Source organism: Anabrus simplex, chromosome 3, assembly GCF_040414725.1.
Source record: "Anabrus simplex isolate iqAnaSimp1 chromosome 3, ASM4041472v1, whole genome shotgun sequence".
Classification (NCBI taxonomy): domain Eukaryota; kingdom Metazoa; phylum Arthropoda; class Insecta; order Orthoptera; family Tettigoniidae; genus Anabrus; species Anabrus simplex.
In genome coordinates this window covers 58,052,852-58,067,695 of record NC_090267.1, presented here as the reverse complement: position 1 = coordinate 58,067,695, position 14,844 = coordinate 58,052,852, and positions in this window count along the sequence as shown.

Genomic DNA, 14,844 nt, shown 5'->3' with positions numbered 1-14,844 from the left:
CGGGAATCGAACTCGGGCCTCCGGGGGTGGCAGCTAATCACGCTAACCACTACACCACAGAGGCGGACCAGCATCTCCTACAACCTATGAAATTCAGTAGCAACTTTGTCACTTAGTCTTTATTTTATTTTATTTTTGCTAACGGCTTAAAGTCGCTCCGACACAGATAGGTCTTATGGCGACGATGGGATAGGAAAGGCCTAGGAGTTGGAAGAAAGCGGCCGTGGCCTTAATTAAGGTACAGCCCCAGCATTTGCCTGGTGTGAAAATGGGAAACCACGGAAAACCATCTTCAGAGCTGCCGATAGTGTGATTCGAACCTACTATCTCCCGGATGCAAGCTCACAGCCGCGCGCCTCAACGCGCACGGCCAATTCGCCCGGTAGTCTCTTTCTTAATCAGTTTACCCTCCAGGGTTGGTTTTTCCCTCGGACTCAGCAAGCGATCCCACCTCTACCGCCTCACGGGCAGTGTCCTGGAGCGTGAGATTTTTGCCTGGGTATACAACTGGGTAGGAGGACCAGTACATCAGCCAAGCTGCCTCAGCTGCTATGCTGAAGAGGGCGTTGTGCGGGGGGAGGGGGTAAGAAAATTGGAAGGGATAGACACGGAAGAGGGAAGGAAGCGGCCGTGGCCTTAAGTTCGGTACCTTCCCGGCATTTGCCTGGAGGGGAAGTGGGAAACCACGGAAAACCACTTTGAGGATGGCTGAGGTGGAAATCGAACCCACCTCTACTCAGTTGACCTCCCGGGGCTGAGTGGAACCCGTTCCAGCCCTCGTACCACTTTTCAAATTTCGTGGCAGAGCCGGGAATCGAACCCGGGCCTCCAGGGTAGGCAGCTAATCACACTAACCACTACACCACAGAGGCGAACTAAACGACACATTCCTGACGAAATGCGACAGTCAATGCAACTAGCCGCATATCAGAATAACATAAATAAATACAATGAAATGGCAAGAAACTGCCATAAATGTTATGTGAAGTGAGGGACAAGCCTGGCAAGTGAAGCACGCTACAGCGTGTTAATGTTGATGTAGGAGAAACGTCCTTCGTTGTCAACAAGGAAATGCGGGGTTCGAGTACTGGTACTGGCATTTATTTATTTTTTACTGTACTCCGTTCCTCTACACTGTAACTTCCTACTTCCGCTCCGAATGCTTGCAATGAGCGCGTAGTTTATTATCAATGGCCTATCGAAAGTGCTACGTGTCATGTATTGTATTGCGAGGAATAGGCTTGCGGTATTTAGTGGTTCATGGCAGTGTCAGTTAGCTCCGAGGATGCGAACCCGCCTGTCTTAATCTGATTACCCTCCAGGGTCGGTTTTTCCCTCGGACTCAGCGAAGGATCCCACCTCTACCGCCTCAAGTGCAGCGTCCTGGAGCTTCAGACATTGGGTCGTGGGATACAACTGGGGAGGATGACCAGTACCTCGCCCAGGCGGTCTCACCTGCTATGCTGAACGGGGGCCTTGCGGGGGATGGGAAGATTGGAAGGGATAGGCAAGGAAGAGGGAAGGAAGCGGCCGTGGCCTTAAGTTAGGTACCATCCCGGTATTTGCCTGCAGGAGAAGTGGGAAACCACGGTAAATCACTTCCAGGATGGCTACTCAGTTGATCTCCCGAGGCTGAGTGGACCCCGTTCCAGCCCTCGTACCACTTTTCAAATTTCGTGGCAGAGCCGGGAATCGAACCCGGGCCTCCGGGGATGGCAGCTAATCACACTAACCACTACACCACAGAGGCGGACAGCTTTACCTATTACTTTCTTTAAACTTTAGAGTGATGCGTAACCAAATACGTATTTTTCTATTCTTTGCGAAATCTGACATCGTGCTTTTATTTATGTTAGTCCTGAAAAGGACTGCTTTAGACATGACTTAACATCTCGTCCAGCATTCATCAGCTTGAACAACTTGTCGGAGCCGACGTGGCTTTGGCTCAACACGGTAAGTTACTCCTCGTCGAGGGCGATCTCGTCCCATACGTCCAACATAACGCTCCACAAAGCATCATGCGAACGCGGGGTAGGATGGTGCCAGTGTTTCTTTATATGGCGTTTCCATCTTGCCCACACAGTCTAGAGGGGTTCAAGTTTTTAGCCCGAGGGACCTAACTGAGCTGTACAATGGAGTCCTGCTCAGAAAACCAGCCCTGAACACGACCGCTCATGGAGAGAGAGGGGTTGTCTTGCACGAACTGTATTACCTCATCTAGACCGCTCTCTCACACTCGGAACGATGGTATTCAGCATAATGGCCAAATATTGATGCGAAGTGAGACGACCATCTGTGCGATGAAGCACTTCAGCCCCATCAGAATATCCATCCCCAGCATGACACAGATATGCGGTCACTGCCTGAATACTCGGGTGACCTGTAAACATGAACTGGATCGACCTCCGCCGAAATGAAATAAGTCTCGTCAGAGATCACATGATCTCAATTGCGATTTAACTCCATCTCGGGAAAGGCGCACCGATCGACCACCTGTTCATCGTAGAGAGACTTTGGCAGCAGCTTTGTTGCAGTGGAGTCCGGCTTCTCGCAATCATTCATGGACTGTTTATGTATCTCCAAGTAAATTGGTCGCCTCCATAAGCTCCGCCGAGTTTAAGAACGGGTTCTCCTAAAAAATTTCAACTAACCTGTTTCCTTCTTCCCTAGTGCTCGGTAGACATTCAATGTCCCCTTACACTCCCCACTGCTGTGTACATCTCCGAACATCCCTAGGCGAATTGCTGCCTCACGAATGCTAAAATTGTCATGTTGGTCGAGAACCAGCACCTGGTCTGTTGACGCGTGTGAATAATGCACCTTGTCAGAATGGAGTGAAGCATTTAGCATCGAAATTAGTTCGTCCAAACTTGATATGTTAACTGCCTGACGTCATCACGGTGTATTCATTTGGGAATAAGAAAAATCATTTACGCCGATATTCGAGCCTTAACTGCTACGGCAGGCACACATTTTGTAGCCTACAGCTGACCCACTGCGCTTCGTGGGATTGTGCGATATGAGTATAATTTCATAGTGCTGCATGCTTCTCACGACGAGGAGAGAGAAGGGATGGGTGAGAAGGATGAGAGGTGAGGAGAGAGAGAGAGAGACGGGATTTCCTTTTATTTTATGTCTTCAGAGGTGTGACAATTTTTTCTTTGTACACCTTTATGTTTATTCTTGTTTCGCAAACCCAAAGAGGATTAGTTTAAATATACTTAGGACCTATAACTCCACTATGTGGTATAAAAATTAAAATTTTCTTCTTCTTCTTCTTAATCTGTTTACCCTCCAGGGTCTGTTTTTCCCTCGGACTCAGCGAGGGATCCCACCTCTACCGCCTCAAGGGCAGTGACCTGGAGATTCAGACTTTGGGTCGGGGGATACAACTGGGGAGTATGACGAGTACCTCGCCCAGGCGGCCTCACCTGCTATGCTGAACAGGGGCCTTGTGGAGGGATGGGAAGATTGGATGGAACAGGCAAGGAAGAGGGAAGGAAGCGGCCGTGGCCTTAAGTTAGGTACCATCCCGGCATTTGCCTGGAGGAGAAGTGGGAAACCACAGAAAACCACTTCTAGGATGGCTGAGGTGGGAATCGAATCCACCTCTACTCAGTTGACCTCCCGAGGCTGAGTGGACCCCGTTCCAGCCCTCGTACCACTTTTCAAATTTCGTGGCAGAGCCGGGAGTCGAACCCGGACCTCTGGGGGTGGCAGCTAATCACACTAACCACTACACCACAGAGGCGGACTAAAATTTTCTTCCGAAGCAAATTTGATCTCGTTAACTATTCAGAAATTTCAAGGTCTATCATTCAGCTCTCAGTGTGAGGATATTCATATATTGCTGTTTACATTTGGAGAGTTTGCGAAATCTAGTATTTCTCAAACATGTTCGTTTTGACTTTTTCTTTCATATCCGAAATTTTCATCTTGGTCCTAAGCAGTGATTTAATGAACTTCATGAACTTTCCTTGTGAGCTGGGATCGAACCAGCCACCCACAGACAACCAGCGTTCTATAATCTGAGCCACTAATCACCTATCATCTTCCTCAAAGTCCGACTCGTTGCTGAACGGTCAGCGTACTGGCGTTCGGTTCAGAGGGTCCCGGGTTTGATTCCCGGCCGGGTCGGGGATTTTAACCTTAATTGGTTAATTCCAATGGCACGGGGGCTGGGTGTATGTGTTGTCTTCATCATCATTTCATCCTCATCACGACGCGCAGGTCGCCTACAGGCGTCAAATAGAAAGACCTGCACATGGCGAGCCGAACCCTTCCTGGGATATCCCGGCACTAAAAGCCATACGACATTATTATCTTCCTCAAACACATTCAATATCTTCTTTTTCTTACAGCGCCGTATCCGTCATCGGACGTTGGTGATCACATTTCTGTTGTTGGCTGTGCGGAATAGATGGTTGTTTGTTCGAACCACTGTTTCAGGTTCCCCAGCCAAGACGTAGGCCTACAGTGTCTCCCGGGACGCCCGTCCCCTGCCCATCGATCTTCCCTTGTATAATTATTTACAAGAGGCTGTACGTTTTCGGATATATCATGATATGACCGAGGTAGGAGAACTTTCTGATATTAACATCCCTACACATTTATTTATTTATTTATTTATTTATTTATTTATTTATTTATTTATTTATTTATTTATTTGTTTATTTTGCCACTTCTCCCCGTTTCGTATTCTGTCTACTCCACTGATACGACTCGTGCGACTGTAAACCCACATTTCAAATGCTTCTAATATTTTCATGGTGCCTTTTGTCATGGTCCAGCACTCGACTCCGTACACCACGATGTAGAACACACAGCACTGTTCGATGCTAACCCGAATCTGCAACGGTAGTTCTCTGCTACGGGGCATTCGGCGGAGGCTTATAAATGCTGCCCTGGTCTCTTTTTTTTTTTTTTTTTTTTTTTTTTGAGAGCGAGTACATGAGAGTTGCAGGGTGAAAACTATACCTTTCTACTCATCAGTTTTCACGATGAGTCAGAAAATCTCCATTCACGCATACTGGCGGGGGAAAAACGATCTGCCATGGAGGGAAAATTTACCCCCATGTCAGGAAAGAAATTCCTTCTTCTCTGAACTGTTAAAAGTCTAATTGCTTGGAAGTTTGAGGAGAAAAAGAAGATGGGTCTTTGAGAAGGAGGCCCCTTCTTAACAAACGGGCCTTTTCAGCGAGGTTTAATTTTGATTTTTAGTGGCTTAGAGTTTTAATTTGGAATAGGGAAGTGGGGAGGTACGAGCATGTTTTTAAAGTAAGTGCCGTTTTTAAATATGGCCGCCGCAGCGCTTCGATCGTTGTTCAGAGCATGCGCGCTCAGTATGTACATATGTAGGCTAGCCACAAACGCCATTACGGAAGCATTCGCCTGTATTTACGTTTATTTGTTTGTATTGAAAATGCCTCTGACAATTAACGGTCACGCCGAGAGTGAGGTACGCGCTGTGATTCTATTTTTAAATGGAAAAGGCGTGAAAGCTTTTGAAATTCATCTGCAGATTAGTGAACTGTATGGAGAAGTCACTATGAGCAAAGGAATGGTAAGAAAATGGGTTAAAGCATTTAAAGAAGGCCGTACTAATGTCCACGACGAGAAGCGTAGTGGGCGACCGTCTGTCAGTACTGAAGGCTTGGTGCAGAAATTTGATGCAAAGCTTCGAGAAAACATATATGCTTTAAGATTTCGTTATGAATTGCCTGAAATGTCAAGGAGTGTTCTTTATGGAATTATGTCAGGATGCTTAGATTATCGGGAGCTGTTCTCACGCAATCCAATACAAATGGTTTTTCGTGCTCACAAGGGGATTCTTTTGCTTTATGACAATGTGCGATCTCACTCCGCTAATCGAACCTGAAACCTCATCGCTTCATTTGGTTATGGACAATTTGATCACCCTCCGTATAGTCGTGACTACTACTTGTTCCTGCGCCTGGAAAAGCATTTAGGAAGTCAACACCACGGCGACAATGATGATGACCTAAAAAGGACCGCGCGGCAGTGGCCAGCACATCTTTCTTTTTTTGCTTTTTTTTTTTTTTTTTTTTTTTGCTAGTTGCTTTACGTCAGCACCGACACAGATAGGTGTTACGGCGACGATGGGACAGAAAAGGCCTAGGAGTGGGAAGGAAGCGGTCGTGGCCGTCGTTAAAGTACAGTCCCAGCATTTACCTGGTGTGAAAATGGGAAACCATGGAAAACCATCTTCACGGCTGCCGACAGTGGGGTTCGAACCCACTCTCTCCCGGATACAAGCTCACAGCCGCGCGCCCCTAACCGCACGGCCAACTCGCCCGGTGGCTAGCTATATTAGTCGGCAGATTATTTTACGGATGGAATTCAGAAGCTGGAATTTACGTTGAGAAGTAGTTTAAGGTACAGGCTTACATGTAAAAAAAGAAGTGTTCAAAAAATTGCATTATTCTTTTTTCTATATCAAAACGGTACTTACTTAAAAACATGCCTCGTAACAAGTTAAAACAGGTCGTAAGTTAGCCAAGGGCCGCGATGTTTGTAACGAGTGTTCGGCTTCTTGGTTCTCACGGCTCGTTTAAGAGTAGAATGCCTGGGTCGGTAGATTAACTATTTAAGGAGGATTGTGGGCGTGGTCATCTTGACTATTTTATTTACCATCTATGCGGCACTTTTTTTCTTGCGAATGGTCCCAGTGCTCTTTGACGACGCTGCCTAGGTCATAGGTACGTTATCTTCTCGACCTTCTGTTGACCCACAGTCCACAGGGTCCTTCGTCACAATCATATACTCCGAGTTCGTCGTGTTGCAAGTTTAGAGCAAGTTCACGGCCGTAATGATTACCCCGGGAACTTCGTAACGCAGTGGAATTCCGTGGCATTCAACATTACCTCACAAAACTGTAGCCCCTTCCACTTCCAACAGACCATTCTCAGAACTGGTCTTCTTGAAATGCTCTGTTCTGCTGACAGTGTAGATTTCTTGGGATTTTTCTCTACTGCCTACAAGAAAGATATTCGTCGTATTAGCTGTAATAGCACTGCCTGACCCTCGACGGAGCATGACAAATTGGTGTTCTTCGAAATACTTTCAGCGACTGGAGGCTGGAATGCGAGTTTCAATCCATCAGTAAGTCCATTGCCGCGATGAGTGGCTCAGGCGGTTGAGCCGCTGGCTTTCTGACCCCGACTTGGCAGGTTCCGTCCTGGCTCAATCCGGTGATATTTGAAGGTGCTCAGATACGTCAGCCTTGTGTCGGTAGATTTACTGGCACGTAAAAGAACTCCTGTGGGACTAAATTCCGGCGTCTCCATAAACCGTAAAAGTAGTTAGTGCGACGTAAAGCAATTATTATTATTATTATTATTATTATTATTATTATTATTATTATTATTATTATTATTATTATTAAAAGTAAATCTAACGCAGCTATTTCATATCGGGTCTTGTTTCTTATTACTGCCCTGAGTTATGTCCAGTCCTTGTACCATTTATGTTACCATTTCCTATTGCATGGTAAGTTGTGGGTGTGAAATAATCTATTCAGTATAATTATTATAACAAAGTCCGGCTCCATGGCTAAAAGGTTAGTGTGCTGGCCTTTGGTCACAAGGGTCCCGGGTTCGATTCCCGGCAGGGTCGAGAATTTTAACCATCATTGGTTAAATTCTCTGGCACGGGGACTGGGTGTATGTGTCGTCTTCATCAACATTTGATCCTCATCATGAAGTGCAGGTCGCCTAAGGGAGTCAAATCGAAAGACCTGCAACTGGCGAGCCGAACATGTCCTCGGACACTCCCGGCACTAAAAGCCATACGCCATTTCATTTCATTATAATAAAATAAGGAATTGATGGCAGAATGAATCTGTGGTTCAAGGTAATCACAGGCGTTAGAGAAGGCTGCAATATTTCACTTTTGTTGTTCATAGCTTACGTGGATTATCTACTGGGAAATCCTTTTATTTTTACAATTTGCTTTACGTCGCACCGACACAGATAGATCTTATGGTGACGTTAGGATATGAAAGGGCTGGGAGTGGAAAGGAAATGGCCATGGCCTTAAGGTACAGTCCCAGCATTTGCCTGGGGTGAAAATAGGTAAACCACGGAAAACCGTCTTCAGGGCTGCCGACAGTGGGGTTCGAACCCACTATCTTCCGGGTGCAAGCTCACAGCTGCGCGCCCGTACCCGCACGGCCAACTCGCCCGGTGCTGAAAGGTATAAACTGGCCGGAAGGGATTCAGTTAGGTGGAAACATAATAAGCAGTTTGGCCTATATCGACGACTTGGTCGTAAGAGCAGATTGTGCCGACAACCTTCAATCTAATAGCATGTGGCCGCGTGGCTTGGCTCACGCAGCTATCAGCTTGGGTTCGAAACCCACTGTCGGCAGTTCTGAAGAGGGTTTTGCATGGTTTCCCATTTTCACAACAGGCAAACGCTGGGGCTGTGCCTTAATTAAGGCCACGGTCGCTTCCTTCCCACACCTAGCCCTTTCATGCCCCAACGTCGCCGTAAGAACTATCTGTGTCAGTGCGACGTAAATTATATAAATAAATAAAACTAATGTCCGCCTCTGTAGTGTAGTGGTTAGTGTGATTAGCTACCACCCCCGGACGTCCGGGTTCGATTCCCGGCTCTGCCACGATATTTGAAAAGTGGTACGAGGGCTTGAATGGGGTCCACTCAGCCTCGGGAGGTCAAGTGAGTAGATGTGGGTTCGATTCCCTCCTCAGTCATCCTGGAAGTGGTTTTCCGTGGTTTCCTATTTCTCCGCCAGGGAAATGCCGGGATGGTACCTAACTTAAGGCCACGGCCGCTTCCTTCCCTCTTCCTTGTCTATCCCTTCCAATCTTCCCATCCCCCACAAGGCCCCTGTTCAGCATAGCAGGTGAGGCCACCTGGGTGAGGTACTGGTCATCCTCCCCAGTTGTACCCCGACCCAGAGGCTGAAGCTCCAGAACACTGCCCTTGAGGCGGTAGAGGTGGGATCCCTCGCTGAGTCCGAGGAAAAAACAATTGAATCGATAGTGAAAATGAAATGAAATGGCGTATGGCTTTTAGTGTCGGGAGTGTTCGAGGACATGTTCTGCTCGCCAGGTGCAGGTCTTTTGATTTGATTCCCGTAGGCGACCTGCGCGTCGTGATGAGGATGAAATGAAGATGAAGACGACACATACACCCAGCCCCGTGCCAGAGAAATTAACCAATGATAGTTAAAATTCCCGAATTGCCGGGAATCGAACCCGGGACCCCTGTGATCAAAGGCCTGCACGCTAACCATTTAACAATGGAGCCGGACAATCGATAGCATGATCGATCGATGTGAATTTTCTAAACCTTAATTATATTAAGCCAACAACTGTGTTATACACACATTATTTAACATTTCTCGATGTGAATCTTGTTCTTAGCATGAATTCTCAGGAATATCACCTTGGCTTTGCTGTGTAAACAACAACAGTACTAATACGTAAAGTGTACGCCAGATGTTTCACGGCGATGCATAATCGATTAATGATTTGTGAGTCAAAGCTTGTCATCACGACTCTCGAAGATAACCGAGGTCTACCGATTCAGCACTGGGGACCCGAAGTATCACTAAAAGTTTTGCGTACTATATATAAAGAAATAAATTGACAAACAAACCAAATCAAAGAAACCCCATGGTGCTACAGCCCTGACGGACCTTGGCCTACCAAGCCACCGCTGCTCAGCCCGAAGGCCTGCAAATTCAGTGGTGACACGTGGTCAGCACGACGAATCCTCGCGATTGTTATTCTTGGCTTTCTAGATCGGAGCCGCTGTCCCACTGTCAGATAGCTCCTCAGTTGTTCTATTGTAGGCTGAGTGAACCTCGAACCAGCACTGAAATCACGGTAAAAATTCTGGATCTGACCAAGAATCGCACATCGCTTGTTCCCCTGACAACCAAGTTAAATCGAGCTTCTACTATACATACATACATACATACATACATACATACATACATACATACATATATACATACATACATACATACATACATACTGTGACCGTTCACGGTACTTTAGATACCATATCGTGACATCCCATATCAATAATATGCCGTTTTCCGCGTCATTCTACGACGTTTTGCTGCAAAGTTAGCAGGCCACAGCGCTGCACGGTATACGAACGATGCGCTGCTACTTTAGAGGACAAGGGGCTCTGTGCGCGTAATGACGAGGGCGAGTCATACGCTAGCCAGCAATTAGGATGTTTCTTTCTCCTGTGCGAGTGAGTTGGAAGGAGTAGAAGGTCATGTGACAGCCCGCCGGCCATGCTTAATAAGTCGGGTTAACTTGGGGAGAAGTAACTCCCTAAATATTTGTTGGTGATTTTAGTGGTACCAACCAAAACCTTCATTTGTTTCAGAATTTTCGGTATTAATAACAATAATAAGAATCATGTGACTATTGACTTACGCATCTAATATTCATAAATAAGAGCTTGCCGTGATCAAGGAATTATTTAGTTAAAGATGACAACGAAACATCTTTCAGTTATTCAACTTATCATTGATTACGTGATCTGAATCGGTGCAGAGAATTACAGAACGTCGCCACAGGTCTGGCGAGGTGAGCCTATCCTGGAGTTCGGCAAGACGTAAGTCAATCATTGCACAAGTTGTAAATGACGCTTTGACGATTATAATTAAACCGCCGATCCTAAGAGAATAAGATTCGATCAGTAAAATATGGAAGGTCAGAGCTATCTTTTGATATGCAGATCAACGCCGACAAACGGTTTTTTACGGAAGCGGCCCCCGACATGAAGGCGGAGTTAACCCCCACTCTTGATTTTTTCCTCTGTTTTACAAAAGGAATCGGACAGGAGACTACTTACCCATTATCTACTGTGTTTCCGTGTTGTTCGGACGTGTTGCTATTCTGCACGACCTGTGATATTGTGTAATATTTTCATCAAGTGATGAAGTACTGCAATTGTGAGATTTAACTAGCAGAAGTACTGCATAAATCATTATTTAAGCGCAGTGATTATTGACGTGCACTTATTGTGTAAATTTCGTGTATTTATAACATTTTGTATCATGGTGTAATCAATGAGGATAGTAAACGAGGAATAATCTACCTGTTAAGAGCTGCGTAGCATTCAAGCTACTGTAATATATGCTCGATGGATTCGTGTGTGGCTAGATTAATCCACTACTAGTCAAATACAGTGAAGTGTTGTGAGAGCACAATTGGAATTACAATTAGAACGTTGAAAAAGTGAATTTGTTCAGGAAATTGCGACTCACGCATAATAATAATAATAATAATAATAATTTGGGCAGCGTCTGCTGAAAGTACAAACGTGGATGTGAGTTGTCTTACATTGTGAGGGGATGTGAAATAAGCAAGTTAGTTACCCTTAACGTTGGATTACAGTGCAAGTGAATACGTGATAGTTCAGCAATATTCGGGATAAATTTAACCATGCCTGAATGTAGTGCGTGTTACAAAGTGACCCAATTATAACCATAGTGTTTTCCCCTTTTGCATATTGGAACGAGTGATCGCTGATCTGGGAAGAGGATACACGAGTCACTCACCTACCCAACATCCCATTGTGTTGGATACATCCAGGATTATCATGCGTGGTGAAGTCTACAAGATGGAGTTCATCCCGGAAACGAACCAAGGACCTTACGACATCAAAGGCAGCAAGATGATGGCTTAAGCTGTTATGAGTGTGCTGCCTCGGACGAGAATGATCACCCTAAGATAAGTGCATTTTCAAGTTTACTATGTTTGAAAGTCATTTTCCCTCCTGTAAATAGTTAGGATTAGTATGTCAAGTAGATTAAAAATGTGAATGATGATCGCGGGCTGTTCGAAGGGATTAAAACTTTTAGCTTGTGTAGTAGGAAGTTTGTACTGGCAATGATGACCAGCAGTTTATTTAAACCCCTTGGAAAGTAATGCATGTTAGTTATAAGATTCCTGTAATGATTTATTTTGTCTTCAAGAAGTGTTATGATGGATGGAAGTGGTATCCATCTAGGTAACCCCAGATCTTATGATAAGATGAGATGCTCTGCCTCTTCAAAAGAATACGAGGATGACTTGTATGTCATGTATAAGACGGAGCATATGAGGAGTTCAAATGATGTTTTTAGATGCAAGTATAATTTCTAGATCGTGAATTTAATATGTACATTTGTTTTATAGAGTGGCATGAATTAATATCCCTTATGTAATTATATGCGAGTGTTCGTGGTATTGAGTTGGAAGTGATGGTCGGTGAATATCTATCAATTGATAATCAAGGCGATATAAATATGTGCCAGAGATAATTTATGCAAAGCGTGAAGAAGTGTACCACGCCAGTTATATTGAGATTAGGTTGAATAGAACCATGTGAGCTTCAAGAAGCCGAGTCGGCCCGAATTTATATCGAGGCGGTTTATTAAAGAGAGATACCTTCCCCGGACTGTATGAAAGGGAGGCGTGCGGAGGTACCGTTACACTAGAGAAAGTGACAGATGAATACAAAGGCTAAGCAAGCTGTGGGCACGTTAAAAGCCTTGACTGTGGAGTGTTCGATGGCCATTTACTTTCTAACAATATCCGACGGACATTTACGCATAGAGTAGCTAATTGTCACCGCGACTGAATTAATATAGTGGAAACAATAGACTTCCTCCCAATTTATTTTGTTCATTCCATCCGATCTAGAAATTTAAAACATGCATCTTGCAGTGAGAAGACTACGAGTTCGACCCCTATCCAGGGCAACGTGTATCATTGTCATTATTTTTGGTAATGGAAGGACCATTCCTTCCATATAATCTTGTATACATGATAAAGGGTCATATTAATATGTTTGGTGGTAGTTGAGTGTATTATTACAAGTAAAATGTCGTGTTATTGTTCACGCGTCATCCATAAGCCCAGTATTATTATATGTTAATTGATCAAATGGTATTTTATTTTAATCCCGGCGAAACATGCCTATGCGATTTGTTATACCTTTGTAAATAATAATGAAGTTAGTTATTAGGGCTGAACATGACTTTCAGATATCTTGGAATGTGCTTGTCATAATTAACATACTGTCTTAATCCTTGATTGCGTAATAATATAATCACAAGAAATTATAATATTTCAAAACTCCAGTTTATGTATAGAAAGCTGGGATGATATCAAAAGGGTGATCATTATAGTGCCGATTATTATGTATAATTAATTAATTGATTAATGACTATCAATGTTGTGAATAATAGAGGTAATAACAAGTGAAAGGCCTCTAAATATCGGGATTATCGGTGTGGAATACTAATTCCACAAGACAATTAAATAATAATTTCATTAATGTGAATCCCGCCTTTTTTTTCCTTTTTTTTTTTTACTTTTTAACTTTGTGATCAAATGTTATATGGCACATTTCGTTTTAATTATGGATGTTCTTTCTCAGTTGATAATAAATCAGATATTCATAAAACTTTAAAACATCATTCTTCTGATTTGTAGTGACATTGTATTCCTCTTCTATACTGAGATCCCTACTTATAAATAATTTATTAATGCCTTTTAGTCCGAACGTACCATTGACCTGAATGCTCTAATATTATAGCCGTGGTTATTCTGAAGTAGGGATGATGATGAGAATTCGATTCTAGGGCCATTCGCCGAAGATCTCATCACGTATTTTCCATTCGGCCGATGCCCTCACGAATTATTATTATTATTATTGTGCCCTGAAGCCCCGGATAGGCACAATACATACATACATACATACATACATACATACATACATACATACATACATACATACATCGTTATTATAGACCATTATGCCTTTCAGCGTTCAGTCTGCAAGCCTCTGTGAATTTACTAAACGTCACCACAATCCTCTATTTGCAACTAGTGTTGTGGCCTCATTTAGTTCTATACCTCTTATCTTTAAATCGTTAGAAAATGAGTCTAACCATCGTCGTCTTGGTCTCCCTCTACTTCTCTTACCCTCCATGACAGAGTCCATTATTCTCCTAGATAACCTACCCTCATTCATTCGCCTCACATGACCCCACCATCGAAGCCGATTTATGCGTACAGCTTCATCCTTTATATCTTCATTCCGAGTACTCTCCTCCCATTGTTCCCATCTGTTTTTACCAGCAATCATTCTAGCTACTTTCATGTCCGTTACTTCTAACGTATGAATAAAATATCCTGAGTTCACTCCCGTAAAGCAAAGTTGGTCTGAAAACAGACCGGTGTAAAAATAGTTTCATTCGGGAGCTGACCTCCTTCTTACAGAACATTGTTGATCGCAACTGCAAGCTCACTGCATTAGCTTTACTGCATCTTGACTCAATCTCACTTACTATATTACCATCCTGAGAGAACACACATCCTAAATACTTGAAATTATCTGTTCCAGATTCTACTGTAAAACAATGAAAATCAAACATTCGTTTGTTATCAACATGCTGTCCCGCGAGTTTTGTAATGTGTAAAACATAAGTAAATACTTATTCTTACAACTTCAGTCATGTAACGGGTTCATACTGTAAGTAAAGGAGTTGTAAGAATATGCCAAACTTTAGTCAGTTTTCCCAATAAATAAATAAATAAATAAATAAATAAAAATCAATAATGTCCTAGGCCTTTTCAGTTGTGTTACCAGCGTTTCGCTCCACCTTATCGGTGAGGCACCTTTTCACGATGCTGCAGCTAGAGCGCCGTTGAAATGAAATGAAATGAAATGGCGTATGGCTTTTAGTGCCGGGAGTGTCCGAGAACATGTTCGGCTCGCCAGGTGCTGGTCTTTTGATTTGACACCCGTAGGTGACCTGCGCGTCGCGATGAGAATGAAATG